The sequence below is a fragment of the Bidens hawaiensis genome, unplaced genomic scaffold (genome assembly GCF_021521415.1).
Source record: "Bidens hawaiensis isolate Kalapana, Puna unplaced genomic scaffold, B.hawaiensis_p1.1 tig00004283_1, whole genome shotgun sequence".
Lineage (NCBI taxonomy): Eukaryota > Viridiplantae > Streptophyta > Magnoliopsida > Asterales > Asteraceae > Bidens > Bidens hawaiensis.
Window position 1 is genome coordinate 832346 of NW_027491258.1, and position 14682 is coordinate 847027.

General features: G+C 31.0%; 1 pseudogene across 1 annotated transcript; it reads right to left on the reverse strand.

Annotated features, from left to right (window-relative positions):
- Positions 1–1910: 1910 nt before the first annotated feature.
- LOC143626210 (cullin-1-like) lies at positions 1911–5738 on the reverse strand (annotated as a pseudogene). Its single transcript, XR_013152396.1, has 18 exons — positions 5585–5738; positions 5211–5496; positions 5087–5134; positions 4816–5019; positions 4661–4738; positions 4490–4576; positions 4328–4408; positions 4181–4243; positions 4049–4084; positions 3882–3968; positions 3642–3791; positions 3515–3570; positions 3315–3435; positions 2998–3159; positions 2786–2929; positions 2459–2677; positions 2206–2373; positions 1911–2125 (listed from the first exon to the last, which is right to left on the reverse strand). The product of XR_013152396.1 is annotated as a cullin-1-like (transcript).
- Between the last annotated feature and the right edge of the window lie 8944 nt (positions 5739–14682).

Genomic DNA, 14682 nt, shown 5'->3' on the forward strand with positions numbered 1-14682 from the left:
GAACTTGTGGTTCGAGTTGTTTTACAAGGTCTTCTCTCATCTCATCCATAACACTTTGTTACCAATATTTTTGAGGGGTGGGAGTGCATTTACCCGAGAACATATCAGAGGTTGGCTTTCTCACAACATAACCCACACCCTGTATCGGTGGGACTGGTTAGGAGATAAAGGAAGTGTTTTTCAGTTAGTTGGCAGAGGTTGGCTTTCTCACAACATAACCCACACCCAGTATCTGTGGGACTGGTTAGGAGATAAAGGAAGTGTTTTTTCAGTTAGTTGGCAGAGGTTGGCTTTCTCACAACATAACCCACACCCCGTATCTGTGGGACTGGTTAGGAGATAAAGGAAGTGTTTTTTCAGTTAGTTGGGTTAAAGGTTTGTTCCCTACAAATAAAAATGTGGGAATAATTTTATATGAAGTGGAATAAGTGGGTGCTTGTAATGTGTAATATCCATGCTTGGAGGGATGAGATGAACAAAATTCCTACTTAAGGGGCTTTGGAGCGGAGAAATTTAAGGGTGGCTGATAATTATTGTGTTTAATGTGAGATGGTTCCGAATATGTGGATCATTTTATGTATGGATTGTATGGTTTTGACAGTGGTTTGGGATATTAGTTGTTGGTGCAAAGTTTTTAAAATTTCCGATTTCTCAGTAAAGTATTTATTAGAGCTCAACAAGACTATTAAACCAGGAGAGATGGAGAAAGAGGTGTTTTATGGTTTAATCATTATAGCTTGCTGGAGAATCTGAAAAGCGAGAAATGATAAAGTTTTTGAAGGCAAAGAAGTTAAAATCGAAGACATTATTGGAGATATAAAATTGTTTGGGTTTCTTTGGTTAAACAATAAGGTTAAAAATAGATCTATAGATTGGTTGAAGTGGTGTAATTTCGCTTTCATGAAAAATCTGTTTTCTTTCTCTGTTGGCTTATTCTCCGGGTTGTGGAGGCAGTTCGTGGGTATTTGTGGTTTTTGTCGGCGTGTTATTGTTTTTAAAAGTTTATAAGGTAAAAAAGAAAACTAAAAGGGTTTTTTTTATTGGGTTGATAATTAAATTTTTTAAATAGGCTTGTTGAGTTATGATTTGGGTTGTGCGGTTTTTTTAATCATAAAATTTGGCTTAAATGAATTGAGTAATTGAGTTTTAACATTAAGTTTACATTTTTTTTCTAAAATATATATACATCTATTTTAAAAAAAAAATCAAACATTTAAGTTATCATACACAACACAGTCTCCTAAATCTAAAAAGGGTACAAAGATACAATGGATTGAAAGATATATAACAACTGACAAGCAAAATATATGCTAAGTGATATAACACAATGTCGAGGAAAAGAGACAATAACGAAAATAAACAAAAACACAATTATTTTATAAATAAAAGGACACAATGATCTAAAAAAATTCTAAAATCTACAAGCTAGAAATCGAAAAGTGAAAACCTAAAATCTTATATCATAGAGTTTGTCGAGACAGTTACAATGCCCACTAGTTTGAGTACAACCGAAGTCTGTTTGATAACCTTCCTACAACTTCCTAGTTGTAAAACACTATATTTGAAATCAACCTTATGTTTGTGATATAATTATTTCGAAATGTGACACTTTGGCCAATTTAGGTAAAGTCACATGACAACCATGACTTTAGATGAAGTCAGTCGCACTTGCCAACAGAGGCTTCATTGAAGTGCGTAACAAATGTTGGGTGGTGCATGTTCAATAAAGTCGTGCTTTCAATGAAAAGTTACTCAATCTGTACATTATATTTATAACAAATGCTGTACGTTACCTTCATTCTTTTTCAAAGATCCGCATCTCATATCTTTGGTACAAGCAATAAAAACAAGTCTAGTAAAACCGAGATGCAAGAGAACATGGATTTTCTAGTTTGTGAAGTATAATGTAAATAGCATGACCGAGAATATATTACAATATCCGCAATAAGGTAAGGATCATTAATAATCCAAAACATTGGCAAGATCAATAGTTTACTCTAGATTCCTTGCTAATTAACAAGAATCATGCCAAGTACCGGAACAAGTTCGGGTTCTCTTTGTCTCTTTCAAGATAATCACGAGTTATCAGATCTTCAATCCTCTTCTTTATTGCTTTCACATCAGGCTGCATAATATATTTATGCTCATCACTTAGATTTATGTATTAGAGAATATATTTTTAAAATGTTTACGAAAGAATGTTACCCTAAACATGTGGCCTAGCTGTTCAACACACTCAATAACCAATTGCTGGTATCCCAACTCTTGCCTGCTTTTCATGATCCGCACAATCGAAGCATCAATTGCATACCGCCTATCCTTATTAACATCCTCGATTACTTTCTTCTTTTCGTCCACAGGAGGTAGAGAAATCTATTTTTTACAAAATTTAATTAAATTACAGTTTAAACGTATAATCTTCATAATATATTTAAAAAGTAGCAACACACAACAATACCTTGATCCTTCTCATTTTATCTGTAAACTTTGAGTTGAATTCAAAGGTATCCGTTCAAGAGATTGTTTTAGTGTTTGGCTCCTTTACAAGAATTTTATATTTTGCGCATGACAGAGAATGAAGCAGCCGAACAACATCTTCATCTGACAGGTGCAACTCACTCGTAATTTCTTGGTAACTCAGTCGATCTGATGAGTTGAACAGCAGTAGGACGGAAGCCTGCATCAGTAAAATTCAAAATCCAAGTCAAAGGGCTGGTCAACTTTACACCTAAACCAATTATTCATTAATTTAAGTTGACAAAAATAACATTTTTAGAGAAGAAACCTGGTAGGTTGTGACAATGAGCTCCACAGTTTTAGGATCAAAGTTCCCGTTTATGTTGCAGATACCCCATGAATATATCCATGTAAGTTTCCTGTGCTTTGTTTGTGTTTCATAAAATTCTCTGAAAACTTCAACACATTTCACCTAAACAAAAAATAATAACAATATAAGCACTAATATTTCATCTTTGTTTCTCACAAAAATGAAGTTACCATTTCTGCTGGTAGATTTAAATCAAAAGATTTGTAACTTGGCCAAAAGCCTGTAGTCAACACAGTTACAGTCAAGTCAATCCCGGGGCTAACATTCGAATTATTGGTCAAGTAATCCTCAAAGTGGGATTGGTTTTCTTTTGCCAATGCTAAATCAGTAACCTGAAAAACACCCACAAAAGATGGATTACAATTCTTTATTCAAACACTTAAAAAATATGAATTTTCTATGCATAAAAAGTTAAAATTTTGATTAAAAACCTGGTTATTTGCCACATGAATAAAATACGAATATGACTAATTTTGTGCATACATACCATTCCCTCTATCTTTGATGTGAACTGCCCACCAAATTGCTGCTTCAGCTTTGACACAATACTTCTTTCATGTTCATCACTCGCACTCTTGTCAAACAAAAGCCGCCAAGCAAGTTTTTTCCTGGTAGTATAATATTTTTACATTATCATACCAGGAACCACACAAAGGTTAAAGCTCATCACAGGCTAAACGTGTTTACCTGTAAAAATTAGCAAATACATCCCTATCACTGATGTAGGCAAGCCGCCTCACAACCTGCAAATTAATTCAAAAGCTTAAATGCCAGCTTTTCAACAAAAGGGTGGCATCCATAACATTAAAAATACCTTATCAAATGTATCTTCAACGTCTTCATCACTCAATTTCTCACTTCCACCCTTCTTAAGAATATTATCACAAAGCGTAGCAAGTAACTCTGCACTTGAACTTCCGGAAGCACCCTTATTGCAGAACATTTCAAATGCTTCTTCAAGTACCTACACATGAATTTAGAAACAGTAAAAAATTGAAAAAATATATACATATCAATGGCTTATCAATGAACTACTACTACACAATATGCATACCTTGTGAAAGTGTGTATGGTTATTGAAACAGTCGTTTACATAAGTCAAGTACTTATCATGGAGCTCAATCACTTTTCTAACAAAAACCTGAACACACACACAAACACATAAGTTTCTTCCACACATATGATTCCTAATTTATGAAAATTTCATATTATCATGATTACCTGTTCTTGCAAGCCGACCACATCTCTCTTTCCAGCCTGCAAAGAACCATACAACATTGTACTTTATTAAACGCTTAAAACAAACATATGCTTTGAAAAGATTGTTAATTAACATGTTTAGTAAGTAAAAACCTTCTTGTTACTTGCAGCATCCTCTGCTTGATTAGCCAGTGTTGTAGTTTCAGCAGTGACATGCTGTACAACATAGGGATACATATAAAACAAGAAAATTGAAAAATAAAATAGCAAATAAACAAATTTGTGTCCAATTTTACAAACCTGCTTGAATATAATAGATAAATGATCTAGAACCCGGGGTAACTTAGAAAAGAGTCTGTACATCCTTGACAAATCAACAGCCTAAACAAAAAAGTAAATGGTCATAACAACGATAAACATATAAATATTATTCTTTAAAATAAAATAAAAAATCATGCATACCTTGTCATCCCTGAGCAATGCAAGAAAACCTGAGTGTTCATCCTCAAGCAATTGAGTTGCATAAACAGACAACTCATGTTGAACTTTCTACACACAACCAATTAGAGATATACGCATTACAAAACCAACACAATTATATGAAGTAAAACTTAAAAAGGAGAATAAAAAAACCTCAAGCAGCTTTGGCTCACTGCTGGCATGAAGATAAACTAAAGCTCTGTTCTTTTCCCTGTTCAAACATTCCTCTGCCTGAAATTCCAATTTAGAAAATAAGATCTTGAATTTATAAGTTCATTTTCAAAATAATTTAAAAAAAAGACGTTTACTTTGAGCATATAATCTGAACAAGAATAATCTAAGATCCAGTTTGAAGCCTTGCGTGAAAAATATGCGGGTGTATCTTTCAACATAGATGATTCAAAATCATTCTCATAGTACTTCACTTGTCCCTTTCCTATCTCAACAAAAACATCTACAACATTCTTAAGTAAAGCTCGATCAATCTGCTCGCCTTCACGCTCTTGATCAATCTGGTTACTTACAAAAGCACCATTAAATAATATCCCCATCGGAAACTAACACAACCAGGATACATACCAGAGATATTACAGCATCTCTCACTTTCCCCTTCACCTCTTCGTACACCTAACACAAAAAAAAATTAGCGATTCGAATCACGCAAATAATATTTTTGATACTTGAAGAGCTCTTGATAAAATACCAGATCACGGAAACAAGCAATTCCAACTTCATTTAGCGGCAGAAGAGCTTTACGGGGGACAAAGTAGCGATCAAGGTAATGGAAGAATCGTAAAAGCCACCGAACCATGACTTTATGATTTGACCACCTTCTCACAAACTCCCTAAGCATGAAAGCATCATGTTTCTCTCTTAAACAAGGCAACACTGTCGAAGTAATATACTCTTCAAACGTCTCACGGTACTTGACATACAACTGGAGCGAGTGATCGTTTGGCGGTTTTTGTGAGCACATGTTGCAGATGGTACTGAAACAAATTATTATTATTATAAGTTAAAGAGGAAATGAAAAGAAGAAAAAGAGGTAGCAATAATAGGTATAGATATATATTATACTTGTAGTGCATCACGTAGTCGTCTGAGCTGAAGTGCGTCTCGGTATGGCCTTCTAGAATGTTCTTGAGCTTTGCAATGCCTTTCTGCATCAAGTCCCATCCTTGTTCTAAGCTTATCATTGTTGTTGTTCTCACCTCCATTTTGATTGATTAGTCGGAGTACTAGCAATTAATCGAGATTAGAATTTATTATATGTAATTTTTCAAATATACATATAAAATTTAATATATATAAAAAAAAGATTCAATTTTGTTTGAATTTAATAAGCATGGATGTACCCGATATGAAATGAAATGAAATTGAAGTAAGATACATGTCAATGGTTACTTACTTAATTAAATATCCGGTCCAATGAAGAATAAGGCATAAACCCTAAAAACCCAAATCAAAAAACAACTATATAAGTAGTGAAATTGACACAAAAGCAACAGCAATTATTATTATTATTATTATTATTATTATTATTATTATTATTATTATTATTATTATTATTATTATTATTATTATTATAAGTTTTGGGATAAACCCAGATAGATAGATAGATACCTGATCAATATCATCTATTGCATTGGATTGCTTCGATCATCTTCGTCTTCTTCTTCTTCTCCAGATGATCAACCCATTGGGGTTTTGTTTCTCTTCAGGGTTCCACTGCTAGTTTTGCTTTGGTTTGGGGGAGTTGAGTATTTATTCTCTACCAATAAGATTTTTTTTTAATTATTTTATATTATATTCTTCACTTTTCAATTCTATTACACTACTTTTCAAATAATATGTTCACACTTGTTCTTATATTTCTTAACAATATTTTTATTTTATATTTAACTAGTTTTAGCTCCTTTTATCACAATTTTGTTTTACTTTATTCATTTATAATATTTTTATATTTTTTTAGATTTTAATTTATTTATTGTAAATAAGTTAATAATATACTTAGTATTTGATGATGAAAATGTTCACAAATAAATGAGATGTTATAACCTGATTTAAAAGTTATTTAGGTTTGATGAGACCAAATAATATCTACTTTAAAAAATCAGATATTAATTTTTAGTATACCCTTATTTTATATGATTTTTATATCAAATATTTGGTGAGATTAATTTTTATTTTAATTAGATGTTATAACTTGTTTAAGGGCTATCTGGGTTTGGTGAGACTCATACCCATGAATTCGGGTCAAATGCATAAGAAACTTCAATTTACAAATAAAGCAATCTTGTGGCTTAATAGAATGTAATGAGCAACCAGATAGTTTTTAAAGGTTTCGTTTATATATATTTAAGGTTTAATGATTAAAAAATGGTTTCGTAAAATGAAAGCTTATTAGAGTTTTTTTTATTTATTTACAATCGCCAACAATATACATGGAATAATACGTTGATGATAACATTTCAAATTATATTCTTTTCAATTTTTAACAAACAGCCTATATTAGTATAATATGTAATTATTTTTATTTTTATAAAAATGTATAGATATAATATAAATAGAGTTTAAAGGAAAATGAATAATTTAATCATGTTATATATATATATATATATATGGGGGGTTATTTTGAGAACTATGGTGAGTTTAAGAACTCAATTTTGAACCACACATTTAATTTAATTAAATGATATGAAATATATGGCTGAGATTAAATTTAATTAAAAAATAAAGCATGAGAGATGATAAGTATTTTTGATAATTACACAAGTTTAAACGTTAGTTACACATGTGTAAAAAGTCGATTCGGTGTTTAAAAAAATACTGTAATTTTTTTGTACATCACTTACACTTACGTATTACACATGTGTAAAAAAAATTCGAAAAAAAAATTGTTACGTTGAGTTCTTTCGAGTTCTTAAAACTCAAAGTGGTTCTCAAAAGAAATCAATCTTATATATATATATATATATATATATATGGTCAAGTTATTCTACAAATGGTATTAAAAATGAGAAGTGTGAGAAGTCATAAATAATTGACATGTGTCAAGTGGGGATCAAAGGAAAAGAGGTATAAAAGTAATTGTATGCATTTTCTCTCTCCACATGCAAGACACATGTTAATAACCCCATCATTTTCAAACGTTTATAACTTTTTCGTATGATATTTTTTTTAAAAAATCATCATAATAACAAGCGTTTTTTATCTTTAATATAAGTATGATTTTTGTTATATAAAATTTAAAACAAAAATCACGTCATTGTGTATTTTTTCGTCATTGTGTCTTTTTTCGTCATTGTGTTTTTTCGCACACCATTGTGTCTTTTTTCGTCATTGTGTCTTTTTTTTGTCATTGTGTTTTTTCGTCATTGTGTCTTTTCGCACACCATTGTGTCTTTTCGCTTATCATTGTGTCTTTTTTCGTCATTGTGTCTTTTCGCACACCATTGTGTCTTTTCGTTTATCATTGTGTCTTTTTTCGTCATTATGTCTTTTCGCACACCATTGTGTCTTTTTTCGTCATTTTTTTCGCCATTGTGTCTTTTCACACACCATTGTGTCTTTTCGCTTATCATTGTGTTTTTTGTCGTCATTGTGTCTTTTCGAACACCATTGTGTTTTTCGCACACCATTGTGTTTTTTCGCTTATAATTGTGTCTTTTTTCGTCATTGTGTCTTTTCGCACACCATTGTGTCTTTTCGCTTATCATTGTGTCTTTTTTCGTCATTGTGTCTTTTCGCACACCATTGTGTCTTTTTTCGTCATTGTGTCTTTTCGCACACCATTGTGTCTTTTTTCGCACATCATTGTGTCTTTTCACTTATCATTGTGTCTTTTTTCGTCATTGTGTCTTTTCGCACACCATTGTGTCTTCTCACACACCATTGTGTCTTTTCTCTTATTATTGTGTCTTTTTTCGCCATTGTGTTTTTTCGTCATTTTGTCTTTCAACTCATCATTATGCTTTTTTAAATACTAATAACACCATTGTGTTATAATAATATGTAATAATAATGATAAAATAACAACAAATTATCTAATACATAAAACACAATGATTAATACATGTTACACAATAACTTGAAACGTAAAACACAATGGTGAATACGTATAACACAATGACCTAAAACGTAAGACACAATGGTGAATACGTATAACACAATGGCCTAAAACGAAAGACACAATGGTGAATATATATAACACAATGACTTGACACGTAAAACACAATGAAAACAACATAATACACAATGACACAATGAACAACACAAAAACTCATTAATTTTTTTTTATTTTTATATAACAATATGATACTCATATTAAAGATAAAAAAATGCTTATTATTATAGTGAATTTTTTTAAAAAAAATAATGTCGTATGAAAAAGTTATGGACATTTTAAAATGATGAGGGAAATTGGCATGTGCCTTGCATGTGAAGAGTGAAAGTCAACAAAGGTAGGTAACCTTCATGTCATTTCCATCAATTTTTATTTATTAAATTAATCTCAGTCATTCAAATATAAGATCAATGGACTGGATTCCTTCTCACCATTCTCATTTTTGTTGTCCTTTTTATTTTAACTTTACCATATATATATACAGTGACGGATTTAGAATTTTTTTTTATCTGGTTCGCTATTTTAAGATGCTCTAAATATATAAGAACGCGTATAAAAAAATTGGGTCGGGTTGACGATTCGGATTGGTTTAACGGTTCGGGTCAAGTAAGATTAATCATATAATAAAAAACGATATAATAACTAAAAAACATCATCATTAGAAACTAAAAAAACACGGGACTTAAAAACGATAATCTTTCGAAATAAAAAAAAAAACTAACCTTATAGTTGTTCTTTACGAGTTTTCATCTTTTGAAAGCGTTGCATTACATCTTCGATCGAAACTTGTAGTAAAAACTCTCTTTCAATGTAGCAAATGCAAGAATCATTCATGTACCCGTCACCCATCCTATTACGTAGTTCCGTCTTCACATGCTTCATTGAAGAAAAACTTCTTTCAACACTAGCCGTTGCAACCGGTAGAACTAGTGACAATTTTATTAAACGATAAACCAACGGATAATCAATGTGTTTTCTTGTTTCCACTAAAATCTCGTTGCGGAAAATTATGCCCAATAGGTTGACATGGGCCACATGGCCCTCTTAGCAAATATGTTCTTCTAATTTCATCTTTTTGATTAGGATGATATGATGAAATCGGCTTTCGATCTGAAGGATCCCATGGAAGATCATCCAATTCGACTCTTGCCAGATTATTACTACTAGATGGTAAAGGGTCTCGTGGCCTTCTCGATAAAAAACGGTCCATAATCTATCAAATTTAAGTTCTGTAAAAGCAAAAATAAAATTCAAAGCCCTAAAAAACTAACATCTTTTTTGAACACTCAATCATCAAAAGTCTCATTCTAGTAGGTTTTGAAATTGTATTGAACCTCTGAATTATAATGAAAAATCGACAACTAGTGAAAAATAGTATAAGATTCATGGTGGAAATTTGGCATCAAAAAAATCTGGAATTTGACAATTACCCACATCAATTTTTCTCAGGGTTAACTAACGAACTACAAAAGGGGCGGGAACGCACCTGAACGCGGAGGGTATCGGCGACGGCGAGTTTCTGGTAAGTAGAAATCGAAGAGTTCTCGTGCACAATGTGTCAATGTTGACCGTCTGATCTGGCACCGGCAGCGCAGCGGGTCTTATGTAAGGTTTTGCAGTGCATTTAAGGTGCTCGACAAAAGTTCCCAATGGTGGATCTCTTGTTTATATTTTGTTTTGAGTTTTAATAGCACCTTCTTCTTTCTTTCTCTACGCAGAAGCGGTAGAGGTGGAGCAGGGAGGGAAATTGGGGGTGTTTAGGGTTTTTAAGAAAGGTGTATAAAGGTAATAGAGCACAAAAGAAAAAGGCAAAAAAAAATAAGGTTGTGTGAGACTCGAACCCGGGTCTGCACTCAAACACAATGCACGCCTTGCCACTAAGCCAGTATATGTTTTATGTATATAGTTGAAACAAATTATATATATGGTTCAGCCCAGAAAACACATGGTTCGCTAAAAAAGTCGCTATTAAATGCTCCACTACGGTTCGAAAAACACCTGGTTCGTTTGACCCGGTACTCATGTGTATAAATCCGTCCCTGTATATATATATATATATATATAGAGGGTAGGGTTGATGTAAAAAACAATATTTTTGTGAGAAGAATAAGAATAGATCTAGGCCCTTGGATCTATGATCTAGTGGTTGAGATTGGTAGTTTCTAAATAATTGTATTGTTTCATATTTACATTGTGTAGTATCATATTTAGGTGGTTTCTTTTATTTTAAAGCTCTTATCACACTTCTTACAAAACACTTGTTTTTATTTGAACTCTTTTCTATATATATATATATAATATAAATGAAGTGTAACAAAAAAGTAAATGATTGTTGATCTATGACATATATTAATTTTAGAGAGAAAATAATTATGAGGGTTAACCACAAAACGACACGTGTAACAATTATTTTTCTTTGTTATAATAAGTAGATTAAATTAGATATCTAGCTAATTGAACTTTCAACAACACACGTTACATCAGCTTTTTACTCATTCTTCTCAGTTCTCACATACATAGTTTACCTCAAAGTTGTCATACTCATTTTTTTTTTATTAAAGGTGGGACTTGACCCTAGACCTTTTTATTTTTTTAAGATTAAATCTTTGAGTGTCATATCATCATTATTTTTATGTTCTTGTTTAATTAAATAATTAAAGTTAGCAACTACTTGTAATTAAGTATTTGCATAATAAAATAATTAGAGATTTATTTAACAACTACTCCCTTCATCTCATTAAAAGTGTTCGTATTTCCTTTTTTGTTTGTCTCATTACAAATGTCTACTTTTGAAATTTATTAGCAAATTTCCAAATTTACCCTTAAACACACACAATTAACATTAACAAACAATATCGATGGACCCACTTTTCAAGGGCATTATTGTCATTTAGTAAGAAAAAAAAATAATCATTCAATCCACTTTAAACTTTGTGTTTTTCAAACCATGACACTTCTAATGAGACGGATGGAGTACTTTTTTATAATGATTGTTTTTAATGACAACTATTCTGAAATAACCTTATAAGAAACCTGATTTTTTATTTGTCCGCCTTCGCATTGCAAAGCTCATGGCAGATTGACGAAACAACACCCATTGTCACATTCATGTTCATATACATGGAGAACAACCAAACCCTCTATTGTAGAATTGTGAGGTGACCGCACCATTCTAAATTTTTGTATACACATTAACTATATATCATTTATAGACATGGTTTGTGACGTATGAGAGACTGGTAATGATGATATGTTAAGCATAAAGCAGTCTTCGGTATGTCTTCCGGTTAGATGCCCAATTTCCATAACAATCTTTGAGATCAAACTTTGATAAAATCTTTGCATTCACCTAGGATTGGTACAATATTTTTTTTATTGTATGGGGAAGAGGGAACTTATTGTCTGTAGAAATGGTTAAGGGGTTACTAATTTATGACCTACCTTAGCTTTACACAAACTTGTTCGTTTAGTTGTTGATGTGAAACACTACATGCCCACAAAATGCAGTTAGTTCTATGATCCATTGGTTAAGTAGTGTTTACATTGATACCGAAGATAAGGATGAAATATATACTATATAATATATAAAACTTACTAAGTGTCACATGTCTTCACCAAATTGATTCTTAAACAAATTTTCCCTCCTCTCTCTCATATTAAATACCTTTGATAATTATTTTTCTTATTAATAATTTTGTATTTATTTTTTTTAACTTTTTAATCTTTCATTTTCTCTGTTTAATAATTCTTTGTTATTAATAACTCTATATTTCATTCTTTTACTTTTTAATATTTCATTTTCTCTTTTCAATAACTTTTTACTGATTTAAACAATTAAATATCAACATAAATAAGTTATTTTGTTTTATACAAATATATATATATATATATATATATATATATATTAGTTATTAATATTAAGTTTTTATAAGTAATCAATTTTCACGTTGATATTGAATAATGATTCCAAAAATTAAGATTTTTAATATATTATATTAATTAAGGTTTTATAAGAAATGATATAATTGGATGAAGATGAAAGATTAATTTTAAAATTAAATTTCAATAAACTTTAACTTATTAAATATATATGATTACTTACTAAATTACGAGTCTTTTTCTTTCAAACCCTAAAAAGACAAATTCACTATTGATGTATTCTTAGTGTTTATGTTAACTTAAACGAGCGGGTTCTTTAACCGGTTAAAATATCAAACATGGTTCAAGCCAAAACAATTTATGATTAAAATGAGTTTCGATCCACGGGTTGGTTTAAAAAAGTAGCCATTTACAAATTCTTTTTAATTAACTATTTAATCAACCCATCATTTATGTTAAGTTACGTAATCTTAAAAATCCACAAAAATATAAACACTAGACTACCTGTTTCGGTTTTTCGGGTGGATAAAACAACTTATCTTTGGAATACACATGTTAGACATTTACACGCTATTAATCATACAATAAATTGACTTTGTATATTCTTCTATTATTGAAGATTTTAAAAATACAATTTTCTTTAGTGAGTGAGTAACACTTGCACGGAAAAATGAGGTCGCTTAAGAAATTAGAAAGTGTTCGCTATCTATGTTCTATCAGTCATAAAATGATACGTTACAAGAAAGTGTTAGTTTTCTGATATTTTGAATGACCTTAAAATATAAGGTTGTCAAGTTATAAATTAGTCATAAAAGTTAACGCTGAAGTAATGTTGCTTAAAATATCAACTAGAAAATTAGTGTATGCAATAAAACTAAACTATATGTGAAAATACAATATGATAACCATGTTATAGAAGCCGTAATCATATCCGAAAGTAATATTTGAACTCACATTTTTATCTTAAAAAAATCTTATACCTTTAGATAAAATGATTAATTCCAAAGTATGAAATTTTCACTTTATTTTTGTTTTGCATTAAAGATTAATAAAAGCTAAGGTAAATCATTATAGATGGTTGGTTTGTTTTTGAGACAATTTATTTTAACTCATGATAGGTATGTGTTGCATTATGTAAAGTTATAAACAGAAACAATGTGAAACTACTAAGGTTTGATATAAATAATAAAGTTACAAATAAAGCTACAAGTATCGTGTACAAAGAAATATTTAGAGATTTATAAATTTCTAAAAACTTTTTATTTCCATATTGTGTAATGTGAAATTTATTATACCATATAATAGATCTTTATTTCTTTTAAAAATAATTTTTGTATTTTACTTTGTGTTATTATTTAAATAAATTTATTTATTCTAACCGTGTATTACACGGGTAACTAACCTAGTTTAGTAATAAGCACAGGTTGTGTTTGTTGTACATGCATGACACGAGGGAGGGGATGCATTCCCATCATAAAGTTTGGTAGAGTCCACTATAAGCGTTTCAATTAGCTCTATAGGCAATGCAAATGGAAGACTGTTTTAAGGAAGAAATGGTAAAAAATGGTGATACACATTTGAGAACCAAGAATTCAAAAGGATATTAGATGCATTAGATGAGTTACATACATCATGGAGAATAAGATCAAAGATGATATCAAGATGTTAATCCATGACCGCATGAAGAAGATGGAGGATGCCATAGCCGACACGACTGGGTTGGGGGGGGGGTCCACGACAATCAAGGAGCGTCAGTTGTCAAGCTCAATACATGAAGGTTCACCGAGAGCTTGGTTGGATATCGTTAATCTACTCATGTTACCAGATACATAAGTTATATTTATAGTTGTTTTCTTATTGTTTACGTTAATAACAAAACAAAAAAATAAACAAACAAGCCAACTAAAATCACACTCATAGCAACAACGATTGCTAGAGTCTAGGAAGGATGAAATGGAGCAAAATTTTCCCTATCCTAAAAGTTAGAGAGGTTGCTTCCGCTGAGAGCCCCGACTTCAAAACCAATTTTTTTGACATGCAAAGTGAAGTATCTATCTATATGACAACATAAAGTGTGACTTTAGGATATCAAAAACAATCAAAGACAACAGAATAATAAAACATTAAAGAGAAGAAAAGGGAAACACGAAAACCGTGAAAGAGAACATGGA